We start from the raw sequence: 10,964 nt of genomic DNA on the forward strand, positions 1-10,964 counted from the left end.
ATGCAGAAAACAAGGTGGATTGTACTCAACCACTCTGGCGAACTAGATCATTCTTAAATCAGCAGCAATACATCTCAGCACACCTGAGAATATTTTGTTTTTTTCCCATTGTTGGTTTAAGTCCTCAAAGTATGTAGGTCCTTGTAATTCCCTGCGACCACACTTTGTGATGCAGATATTAAGGGAAGGAGGAAGGATACTTAGCAGTGTCTTGGGCATGACGCCATCATGCACTGTTGTGACATGAGTCAGGGCAGGAAAATAGTGAGAAATAGGGGTTGAAAAAGAGATTCTTCCTGAACAAATGCAAGCTAATATGTCGGGGGAGGGGGAAACTGCACCAAAACAAAAATCCGATGGGAGGAGGAAAACGGAAATGCTAAATGACCCATGAGTGACAGCAAACAGCAAAATGGATAGCAGCTTGCTATGAGAGAGTGTGGCCGAAAAGTCCATACAACTCTGGGCTGCAAATGCAGAAGCATCATGCTGCAGAGCGGGGAGGAGAATCCCTCACTAGAAAATACCAAGGAGCCTGCTTCTATGCTACTGCATACAGCTCCAGGGCCTCCGGTATAGGGATGAGCCAAGTGCTTCTCGTTAAGTACAAACTCGTACTGAACCCCACTCAAACCTCTTTACCATGCACGGGACTATTCTGGCTACACTGTTAGCAGGAAGGACAGGACCTTTCCCCAGAGAACCGCTCTCCTGACACTCCCAGCCCTTATCCAAGTGGAAATTTTGAACAGTTTTAGGTTCAACCATCATTACTCCTCAGCAACCGATAAATCCTGAAACTGGAAAGAATTCAGGAACTATTAAGGGGAAATTTCTGAGAAAAATATATTGATGTGTACACAGAGTATAGCTAAATGGTGACGAAGGATGGGGCATCACTGAGTAACAGCATTTGAAATCTGTAAATCCCAAGGTGGGAGAGGAGGCGTTTAGGGTAGGGCAACAAAGTATGTGAATGGAAATATTGAGCAAAGGAAGCCACTTAACCGCAACGTGGTGCATTAGTGTATTGGTGCTCTTCCCCGACTACCATGCTTTCATGGATTGTGGCTACATGCTATGATTGTGATTGACTAGAGCACTGCTCTCGGGAGACTTTTGATTGGATCTAAGCACAAGACGAGAATGAGGGAGATGGCTTTTAAAGTGTGGAGTAGTGTAAAAAAATCTAATCCTGTGTCTAATTAGAAAGAAGAGTAAATCACTGAAGGAATGTGTCTTCATTTTTCTTTTTTATTATATTTAACAATGAGACAGGAAGCTGTTGTCCTGACAGTTTGATGATGTAGGGTACGATAGAAAGCAAATCCCATTTGAATGCATGCAACAAATTATCACTGCAATTGTCTTTCTAAGGCAGCTCTTGCCTTCTCATGCATTCAGATGAATTCTGCTTTCTCTGTCCTAGTCCGCTTCGTCAGACAGGAATGTCTTCTGTAGAGGATCTTTAAAATGGCAGCTGCCCATGGGGGACCATTCATGGTTAAGGATCCACCTTCCCTTTTGAAAGTGCAGTGTGTGTAAAATCCATACCAAGAAAATATATATTGTTTTATATACTTAAATTGAGAGGGAGGATGGTCTTCTGGGGACTGGGAGACAGGATAACTAGTTTCTCTTCTTAGCTCTGTTACAGTCTGTCTCCTTTAGCAAGTCATTTAACTTTCCTATACCATAATTTTTCCATCTGTACAATAAGGATAGTGTTATACTTACCTACCTCACATGGGAGTCGAGGGTTAGTTAGTTAATTTTGCCAAGCACTTCACGCTCCTCGAGGGGAGGTGCTATATAATTATAAAGTAACATGTAAATTCTTATTTAATAAATATTTGGTTGCAAGGGATTGTAACTCATTACTGCAGTTTTCCTTCAGTGTCACCTATTCCCATTCCAGAAGGCTCTTTTTGTTGTGATTTCTAAGCACTCCCAAAACACAATTTGTCAGTTACAAGTGGGTTGGGCCAGGGAGCAAAGGACAGGAAGATGCCTGATGAGGAAGCCGTGTCATTATGCAAGTCAGAAAGGAGATAATGAACCTGAAAGGCACGTTCTGTGAACTGTATGTGCTGATTATGGGGATCTGCATGGGAAATGAATACCACGTGCAGTCCTGTTAAGTGGCCAACCAGGGGTTTCTGATGAGTTGCTGGACAAAGTATCTGGCTGCCTGAGGCAGCTGGATGTCTCAGACACTGTGAGTTTACACCTCGTGCATCGGGCATTGCTCAGCGAGAAGCTATTCTGCATGAAATGTGAAAAGGGAAATCAAAACACACTTGAGTGCAATAAGCTACTGTCCCTCAGCTCCCTCCTTGCTTAAACTCACGGAGCTCTCCCTAAGCGCCAAACACTCAAAGTCAGATAACAAGAGGGATGTTGCAAAAGAGTTGGGCTGTGTTCTAGAAGTTGGTAGTTTCTAATCGAGTGCTGGAGACAGGAACTGAAGCCTGGAGATGTGGGAAAACAGCATGGGAAAGCAGGGTAGTGTAGCAAAAAGTCAAATGGTTCTGCATCCTAAGAATTGCTTCTAGCCGGAGAAGCATGTTCCTAGTGTACCCAGGGAATTCTGTGTTACTGTCACCGAGCTTCTGAGCCAGCCTAGCAAAAGAAAACATATTAATGAGGAGCACAGAAATGGGTGGCAAGGGAATGCTCTCAGCTAACTGCCAGCGGGTTTGGTTCAGAGCTTCCCAAGAGACTCAAAATTGCTACTAGGGGTGTGAGGGAGGAGAAGTGTGTTACTCTGCTGAGGCTTGGGAATGCCAGCGTTCGCAGAGCAGTCAAGGGTGTGGCTGGGTACCGGCTTGTAAAATGTGGATGATGGAGTGGTCAAAGTGTGCCCAACTGCAGCTCTCGTATAACCCCCATTGGTGAGTTTGCAAACAGCACCAATAGGAGATCGGGGGGTCAGCTGGCACAAAGCCATCAACAAAACCTGGATAAAACCTCAAGCGAGGAAGTGTCACACAAGGCGGGCAGCAGAACGTTGTGTACTAAAAGCAACAAAACCCAGCCTGGGCAGAGTCAGAGGTGATGAAGTATGGCGTGAGGCCAGGGAACGGACTGTGAGGAAAATCCCAGGCCCTGAGCTGCTGGGAAAAGCTAAGCAGTGAAACACGTGTTGCGGAAGGTGATGGGAAGGCCATGGACAAAGATTTTGAACCCTGCCGAGCAGAAGTCTGTCATTTGTATATAACGCACTTAAAAACTGACCTTTCATGGAGCTGAGCCAAGCTGCGTGGGTGGTTACAGCTGAAGAGGGGCTAAAACAGGCATTTGGGGGGATTGTCAAAGGGGAGCCAGGGTGCAATGAGAGACTCCCCATGGGGCCTTTGAAATTTACCCCCCAGGCCAGTAGGTGTCTTTGCAGTGACTGTGACGAGCTCTGGGTTGGGCCTTTGCTCCAGCCATGATGAACATGGTATAAATGCTCAAGTGGACAGAATCTGCTCTCCGGTCCTGGGCACCGCTGCTGCCTCAGATTCCCGCCTGCACAAACGTTACCTCACTGGGGTGCAGAGAGGTAGAAATGGATTGTTCCGAAGAGAAGAGACAGTTCCTGCCATAAAAGCCCCAGCGTGGGGTTGGGGTGCGCGGGACTCTCCTGCTAAGCTGGCATTCCTCATGCAGCAGAATCCCTGCTCTCCCAGCTCTGGGATGCTTTGGAATGACGGAAGAGCTTTGTACAAACAGACATGGAGCAGGACGTTCCCAGAGGCATGCAAATGGTTGTTAGCTTCCCCCCCCCCAATCAAAAATACAAAACCCCCCCCACCAGATCCTCCACCTTTCGCTGTGGTTTTGGCCAGAGCTGCAGAAAGGTGCATGTGATGTCCCCCTGTAGTGGCGCTCTCCTTTCTCCCTCACTGAATTGATTTAATCTCCCGATGGCAGTTTGAGCTTTTTCGTAGAGATGGAGAATTTGTCGATACAAAAAACAGGATTTGTCCCAAAATTGTAAAGAAGGTTCCTCAAAACGTCCTGTTCTCTCCTTTTTAAAAAAATTTAAATTTCAGGTTCTTTAAATAAACCTCATTCATTAAGTTCTCCTCTTGTCCCCTTTTTGTCATACTCTCCCTCCCACCCACCATCTTTGTTACTGATCAGGAGTGCGGTAGCGGATCTCCCTCCATTCCACCTCTCCTTGGGATTCGAACCTCTTTCCCAGTCCTTGTCGAGCTGCTGTGTTATCCAGTCATTTTGTTTGGTATGAAATCATTTTCCAACAGGCTGTGAAATAAATGCATGCACTCCCTTGGACGACGCTCCAGAAGAGATGTTTCCTCCGGCCGCCCTTCTAAATTGTAACATGGTTGCTGCAAGGGTAAAATTAAAACCCTGGGAAGGAAAGACGTCTTCCTCTTCTTCCAGGTATTTTCGTGCTAATTGGTCTTCTGAAAAACTGTGAAATAAAGAGAGTCTTAGTACGGCCTCTACAAATTAAGTTACGTCCCCTCCCGCTCTTGTGTGGTTCCACTGAGGCCAGCTCGGTCCTTGGGGGAGTTGGAGTGTTGTGAGGTCAGCGCACCTGTGACCTAGCACAGCAGTGGTGTAAATGGTGCTGACTTTGTGGATTGGTTTGTTTGGAAGCACTTTGGGCTGGATCTCCAAGAATGCAGATTCATGTCTGAATCGCTGCACTTCTGCCTCATGTACATGCTTCCGTTCTTCTAAACCATTGGTCCCCATCTTTCCCAGACCATGCCCTCATGTTACAACCCCCCTAAAATTGTGGGCTCCCCCTCTCTGCAGGCACAAGAGAAGGTGTTTACAACCACTGAAACCTGGGTGCAGCCCACAGGTGGAGAAAGTAGGTTCTAAGCTGTTTGTTACAATGCATTCCTCCAATTTCCAGCACAGCTCCCAGGGGATTCTGGGGTTTTTCACAGGGCCACCGGTGCATTGTGGGATGGCTGTCCGAGCTATTTCAGCCTGTACTGTCCACAATGGCACAGAAACATTCAGGCTAGATTGGTATTTAGCCCTGCAGTCTCATCCTCGTGGTATTTCACACACGGACGTGTCCCTTGCATGTGGGCACACTGTGTTTTTCAGGTGTGCTGCTAGGGCCTAGCCGGTAGATTCTCTAGTGTGGGCCCAGGCGCGGAGGTGCCATGGTGCTCGTGCGCCAGCTGGCCAGTGGGGGAAGAGGGAAAGAGGCATTACCTGTGAAATTGAGCGAACAGTACAGCACAATGATGAGGAGTCCCAAGACAATGGAGACTATGCTGAGCAACCTGGCCATGCGCCCGAGTCGCCGAGCCCCATCCATGTCCCCCTGCTGTCCGCTGTTCCTTGACTGGCAGAAAGGAAGACACAAACAAGCGCTTGTCAGTGGTTGTGGTTCTAGCTCAGTGGCTGCTTTGTGTCTGTCATCAGCCTTAACCCATGCAAAAGGGGAGCTGCTCTGTTAGCAGCTGCGTCTAGACAACTGCATTAGGATCACCTGGTATGAGTGTCCTGACTTGCAATCCAAGTTTGTCAGCAGTCTTCAGTAGCTTCTGAAGCTGAACTGCCCTGAAAAGTCCTGGCTGGCATGTGTGTTCTGCTCCTCTGCACAGGACGGAAGTTAGACCAGAGCAAGGGAGGTGTGTAATTGTCTAGGTGTGTGTCTAACAAATACAGCCCATAGGGGCTATGAGGCTTAACATGACCACAGCCAGCGGAGATTCTGCTTTGATTCAAAGGGAAGGGTCCCGTGTTTTTAGGAGCTTCAATCCCCAATGTGATTCGCTTAGACAACTCTGGGACAGTGGGGCCGTTGCACTTAGGGGCCACCTCTAAGGTAATCACAGTCACCACCCTCCAGAAATTTACATAACTGAAAACACACACCTGGGTTTAAGCCCACCCCCACTTCCTGCTGCTGAGAGAGGAGCAGCAGACTGCAGTCTCCATAGCCGTGCACTGTCTCTGCCGCCTACACTGCAGCTGTGCAATGTGGGCCAAAGTGGGAAATTTTTGTAATATTTTGGATGCCTCTGTGTGCCTCAGTTTCCCCTTGTATGTTGCATTGCTAACCAGTGGGTGCGAAAGAATGAAGAGTGCGCTTGGGGCAGCGCAGGAGATGTGGCAAGGGTGTCACCTAGCTAGCAGGGTGGACCAAACAGGTCATTAAAAGACAGGCCGGGGTTGACTCCTATCAGTGGAAAGTCCATGAAGACAGTGAAAACCTCAGTGGCCAGAACACTAACACCTAGCCCCCAATAAGCCAGAGGCAGGAGGTTTCCCCTCCCCTTGGCAGGGGAGCTGAGCAGAGGCCATCTTGAGAAGTAAGGACTGAGAGGTGACAGGAAGGGGATAATGGTTGACTTTGGGGAGAGGCCCAGCCGCTCTCACCTTGGCCTGAGAAAGGGGCCAGAGAGAGCCTGGAATGGAGGCCAGAGCAGGTTGACTTGCAGGTTGCTCTGGCTTGGCCAGATGGACTATGTCTTAACCTTTATTTCTCTGTGCTAACCGAAGGACGTCCGACACTGTGTCCCAGCTGCCTAAGAAACCTAGCTGTGTTCTCACAAGGCTCCTCAGTGTCACTGGAAATCCTTGTGGGGGCACACCGGTCCCTGCAGAGCGTACACATCTCTCACTAGCAGCCTACTTCAGTTGGACTTCCTGGGCAGAGCTCCCGGTGTAAAGCAAGAGGGCAGGAGCCCAGAGGCTCAGTCTCCGAGGCTGGAGGCCCACCCTGAAGGAAGAGTGGGACCCCTTGGTGAGGACGGTCTGCCACACAGACGCAAGATTATGTGTTACTGGTGCTGCCTGCATGTGAACAGTGAATGGGCTTTAACTTAACGCTCGGGAACTGCTGGGTTTCATCTTGCTTTAGAGCAGTGGTTTTCAGCCTGTGGTCTGTGGAGACCTGGGATGCCAGAGACTATCTAAGATTTCCAAAGGGGGTTGCACCTCTATTCGAAATGTTGTAGATGTCTGCAAACGAAAAAGGGTTGGAAACCGCTGCTTTGGAGTATGCTCCAGCACTCTGCCTCTCTGCTGGACTCTACATCTCTGTGCTGACCTCCCTGGGCCACGCAGCAGCTGTGCGCTGCATGGACTCTGCCTGCAGTGATGGTTGCTCCTGTGCTGGCAGCAGGGAGGGAGGGAATGGCCACCCCAGCTTCTCCACTCTGCTGCTTGATTGATTTCTGAATGCGGTCTGCTAGAGGGCGGCCCCTGCCTTGTAACTAAACCTGCTGGTTCCCAGGGTACAGCAGGGGTGGGGGGAGTCACGGGGAGGTGCCTGGAAACTCCTCTATAGGGATCATTCATAAAGGCTGCACAGAGATTGAATGGGGGCTGCCTCGTCCCACCCCAGCTTTGTCCCACTACCGGCCTGCCGTAGCACCTTAATGGGAGCCTGGAGGGTACAGCTAGTTTGTATAAGTAGAGCAGGTTGCAGCAGCTCCCGTCTTTAGGGGGAGCGGCAGCTCGGAGACGACAGGCCCCAGCACTGTCTGAAGCTGGCAGAGAGCTGGGGGGTGGGCGTTATATGGTTCCTGTGGAGCTGCCTCTCCCGAGTCTGGTCCCCCCTGCCCGGCAGCAGAGCGGCCGTGGCCCTGGCTGGCTTTCCCGGGGGCTCCTCTAGCACATGCGTACAGGAGAGGGATGACCCCCGGCAGCCACAGAAGCTGCTCTGCTCGCGCACAGAACAGCTGCAGCCTGGGTAGCGTCAGGGCAGGCCTCCCTCGTGTCCTGCCCCTGCTGAGGCTCCGGGAGGAGTGACGTCATTGGGGGGTCTGAACGGGAGGGCTGCCTGCCCCGCTAAAACTCCATTTCCCCTTCCAGAGCTTGAGGAGCAGCGACTACAAGGGAACAGCTGTCAGCTGGGTCCCTGCCTGGAATTGACCCCAGAGCTAGTGGGGAAAGGCTCCATACTGGATAGCAATGCACGGACAGTGGCGAGCAATGTCTCAGTAAAGCCGGACACCCTGCAGCTCCCACGGTACTCTGGCTAGCGCCCTGGGGTCTCCTTCATGGCTGCTTAACCACCACGTTGTGCTCTGCAAAGCTGCTGATCAGAGAACTCCACCTCTGCTAACTGCGCTCCGAGGCCTGAGTGCCAAGCAAAGGACCAGCCAGACCACATGTAACCCACAGTACAATTAGATGCAGCTTTAGCCTTCAGAATCAGTGACCGATTAAGCAATTTCCTTGTTATCTTCCCCTTGTAATCAGCAATAATCTGGTTTCCAAGTAAAAACACGAGGGCCAAAATTGGGTCATCCCCGATGAGGGAACCAGGTTACTGCTGCTTGAAAGAGAGCGCAAGGGCCAAGTTCCTGCTTCTCGGCTGCAGGACCTGGGCATGCTAGGCAAGGAACAGAGGCTTGGCATTTAGCAGAGGGCCAGGCACTTGGACAGCAAAGATGTCACTACAATCAGGCTACTCATGGAGCCTCAGCATGAACGACGAATGCAGTGGCGAGCCAGGAGGGCACCTTCAGGGCCAAGGAAGATGTTGGCTGCTCAGTAGAAAGCCCTGTTTTCAGTATGTACCCCATCTTTTCCCAAAGCAAACCAATCCCCTGAAACCCTACCTTGTGCCTCTTGTTTCTGGGAAATATTGAGAAAAAATCAGATAAGGAATTTCAGAGCCTGGTGTTTAGAAAAGTCCCCCTTGTTGGGAGGTGTGGGAGGCCTGGGGACGTGTTAAAGGGGTGCAGAGGCCTTTGGTGAAATTCTGGCCCTACTGACAGTAAGGTGAGTTCTGCCAGGGAGGCCAGGCTCTCGCAGGCTTTTACCAACAGTACAAAAGTTAAACATTTGGGATTTTCTAGCTGTAAAATATAAGCATTTCCATTATCCACGGCACCCGATGGTGGAACATGGAGGAATCGCAGTCCAGTGGTTAGGGCGCTGGCCTAGGACTTTGGAGACGTCTGCTCTGCCACAGACACCTGCGTGACCTGGGGCAAGTTGCGTCGGGGGCGTGTAGAGCACAGACCCTGCCCGCCCAGCTGGCCCGGGTAGAAACAGCAGAGTAGGTGGCAAGGCACAGCTTAGGCAGGTAGAACACAAACCCACCCGAATCCTAGATGGCTCTCTGCATGCCCAAGCACAGCCTTCTCCCCCAGCACGGCTCTTTTTAGTAGTGTCGTGTCCTGCTGCTGGAGCCATTCCCCCCTGCCAGCGCCTACACACCACGGCATGGAATGCAGCCCGCCGCTCACTGTGACGTGTAGCTACACACACGCAACATGCTGCCGCAAGCGTAGCCAAGGCCGAGTCAGCCTGTGCTCACTTCCCCGTCTATAACGGGGGGATACCAGCAGTGCCCCGCCTCGCACGAGGGGTGTGACAATAAACCCATTAGACTGGGAAGCGCTCCGAGGTCTGCCGATAAGAGCTAGGGGTTTTACTATTATTATATTCTATGCAACTGTAACTGGCTGCACATGCGCCCCTCCCACGAACATGCTAGGATCTTCAGGAGGAGAGCCCTGATTTAGGGCACCTCAGAAGATCTGTCAGAGTGGGGCTCCCCTCCTCCAGACCCTGTGCACCAGCCTGATTTACGTTTTTGCACTCATTTAAAAAGGAGATGGGGGAATTCTAGACAAAAACGTAAAAGAGGTAAGATTGAAAGCGTGAGTTTCAATAGAGTCCAAAGATCACACTTTCCTTCCAACTTCTGCTCCTTTAAAAAAACCAGACAAACCCCCCCTTGTGAAAATGTCCAGCAACGAACCATTAAGAGGTCCAGCAAGTCCCCCACTGCCATATAACCCAGCATCACGCGTGATCATCCCACCTAACCCTAACCATTCACCCTTAAAGTTTGCAAAAATCTATGCAAAAATCAAACTAACAAATGACTAGACGATCCAAGCCCATTTCCTATCCAAGGTTCTGTTGCCAATATACAGTGTCGCTAAACACCACTAATGGTTACTTCATTAGTCGCTACAAAAACAACAAAGGTGTTGACCAAAGATATGTGACTTGTTACACAATAGATTTAAAACAGTTAAAATACAACTTGCAAGGTCTGCACAGACCTACATCACCATATAAGCACCCCATTTCATAACCCAAATCAATCAGTCATTCCAATTCCAGTCAGACAAATATTCTTCTGCTCCAGCAGCCCAGCACACTTGAGGAGAACGTACGGAACTCCGACATAACCTAACGCAGCCTGGATCTTTTTCCTTTCAGAAGCCGGATTGCACATGGAATAGAGGATATCTAAAATCAACAGTATGCATCCAACAGCCTATTTGCATTACTGAACAGAAGGTGGCAAAATTAAATCAGGTGGGATGACAGTGTGCGATGGATTATAGGGCAGTAGCAGGACTGGCTGAATCCCTTAACTGTTCGTTAACAGATTTTTAACATTTGGGATTTTTAAAGGCACAGATTTTTGGCACAAATGTGTAATTTGGGGGGGAAGATGTATGTTGGACTCCAGAGAAACACGCTTGCATTGGTCTATACGTTCCCTAACAAAACACAAACAAGGAGTGAAGTCCATCACTACAGCTTCTGGATCCTTTTTCTCTAAGCTCCTCTTGAAAAGTTATGAAAAATACACAAGCATTCACATGGAATGTTCTGTGAGCATTTATCGCTGTCCATATATTACTCATTGGGATGGAAGGGTTTGATTGTAACTGATAAATGTCAGTAATCGTGGATTTCACTTTCCACGTAAAAACATGAGTAATTTGTGTCCGTTAATCAATGTTTGCAGAGAGGAAGTTTGTTAAAATGTAAGAACCTCTTGAGGACTAATCAGAGTGTGTGGGAGTAGCTGTAGCTGGCAGTTTAGTGTTAAAAACTAACCACTGTGAAATGATGAATGACTGTGTCGGAATGCACTGTGAATCTTGACTTTATGTTGACTAAATAATTAGCATGTGACTCTTTTTGAAACATGCTAGTGGGAACATTTTAGGAGATAAAACCAGCAACATCATCAATGGAATCCTTCCAAGTTGTTC

Source organism: Eretmochelys imbricata, chromosome 17, assembly GCF_965152235.1.
Source record: "Eretmochelys imbricata isolate rEreImb1 chromosome 17, rEreImb1.hap1, whole genome shotgun sequence".
NCBI classification, from domain to species: domain Eukaryota; kingdom Metazoa; phylum Chordata; order Testudines; family Cheloniidae; genus Eretmochelys; species Eretmochelys imbricata.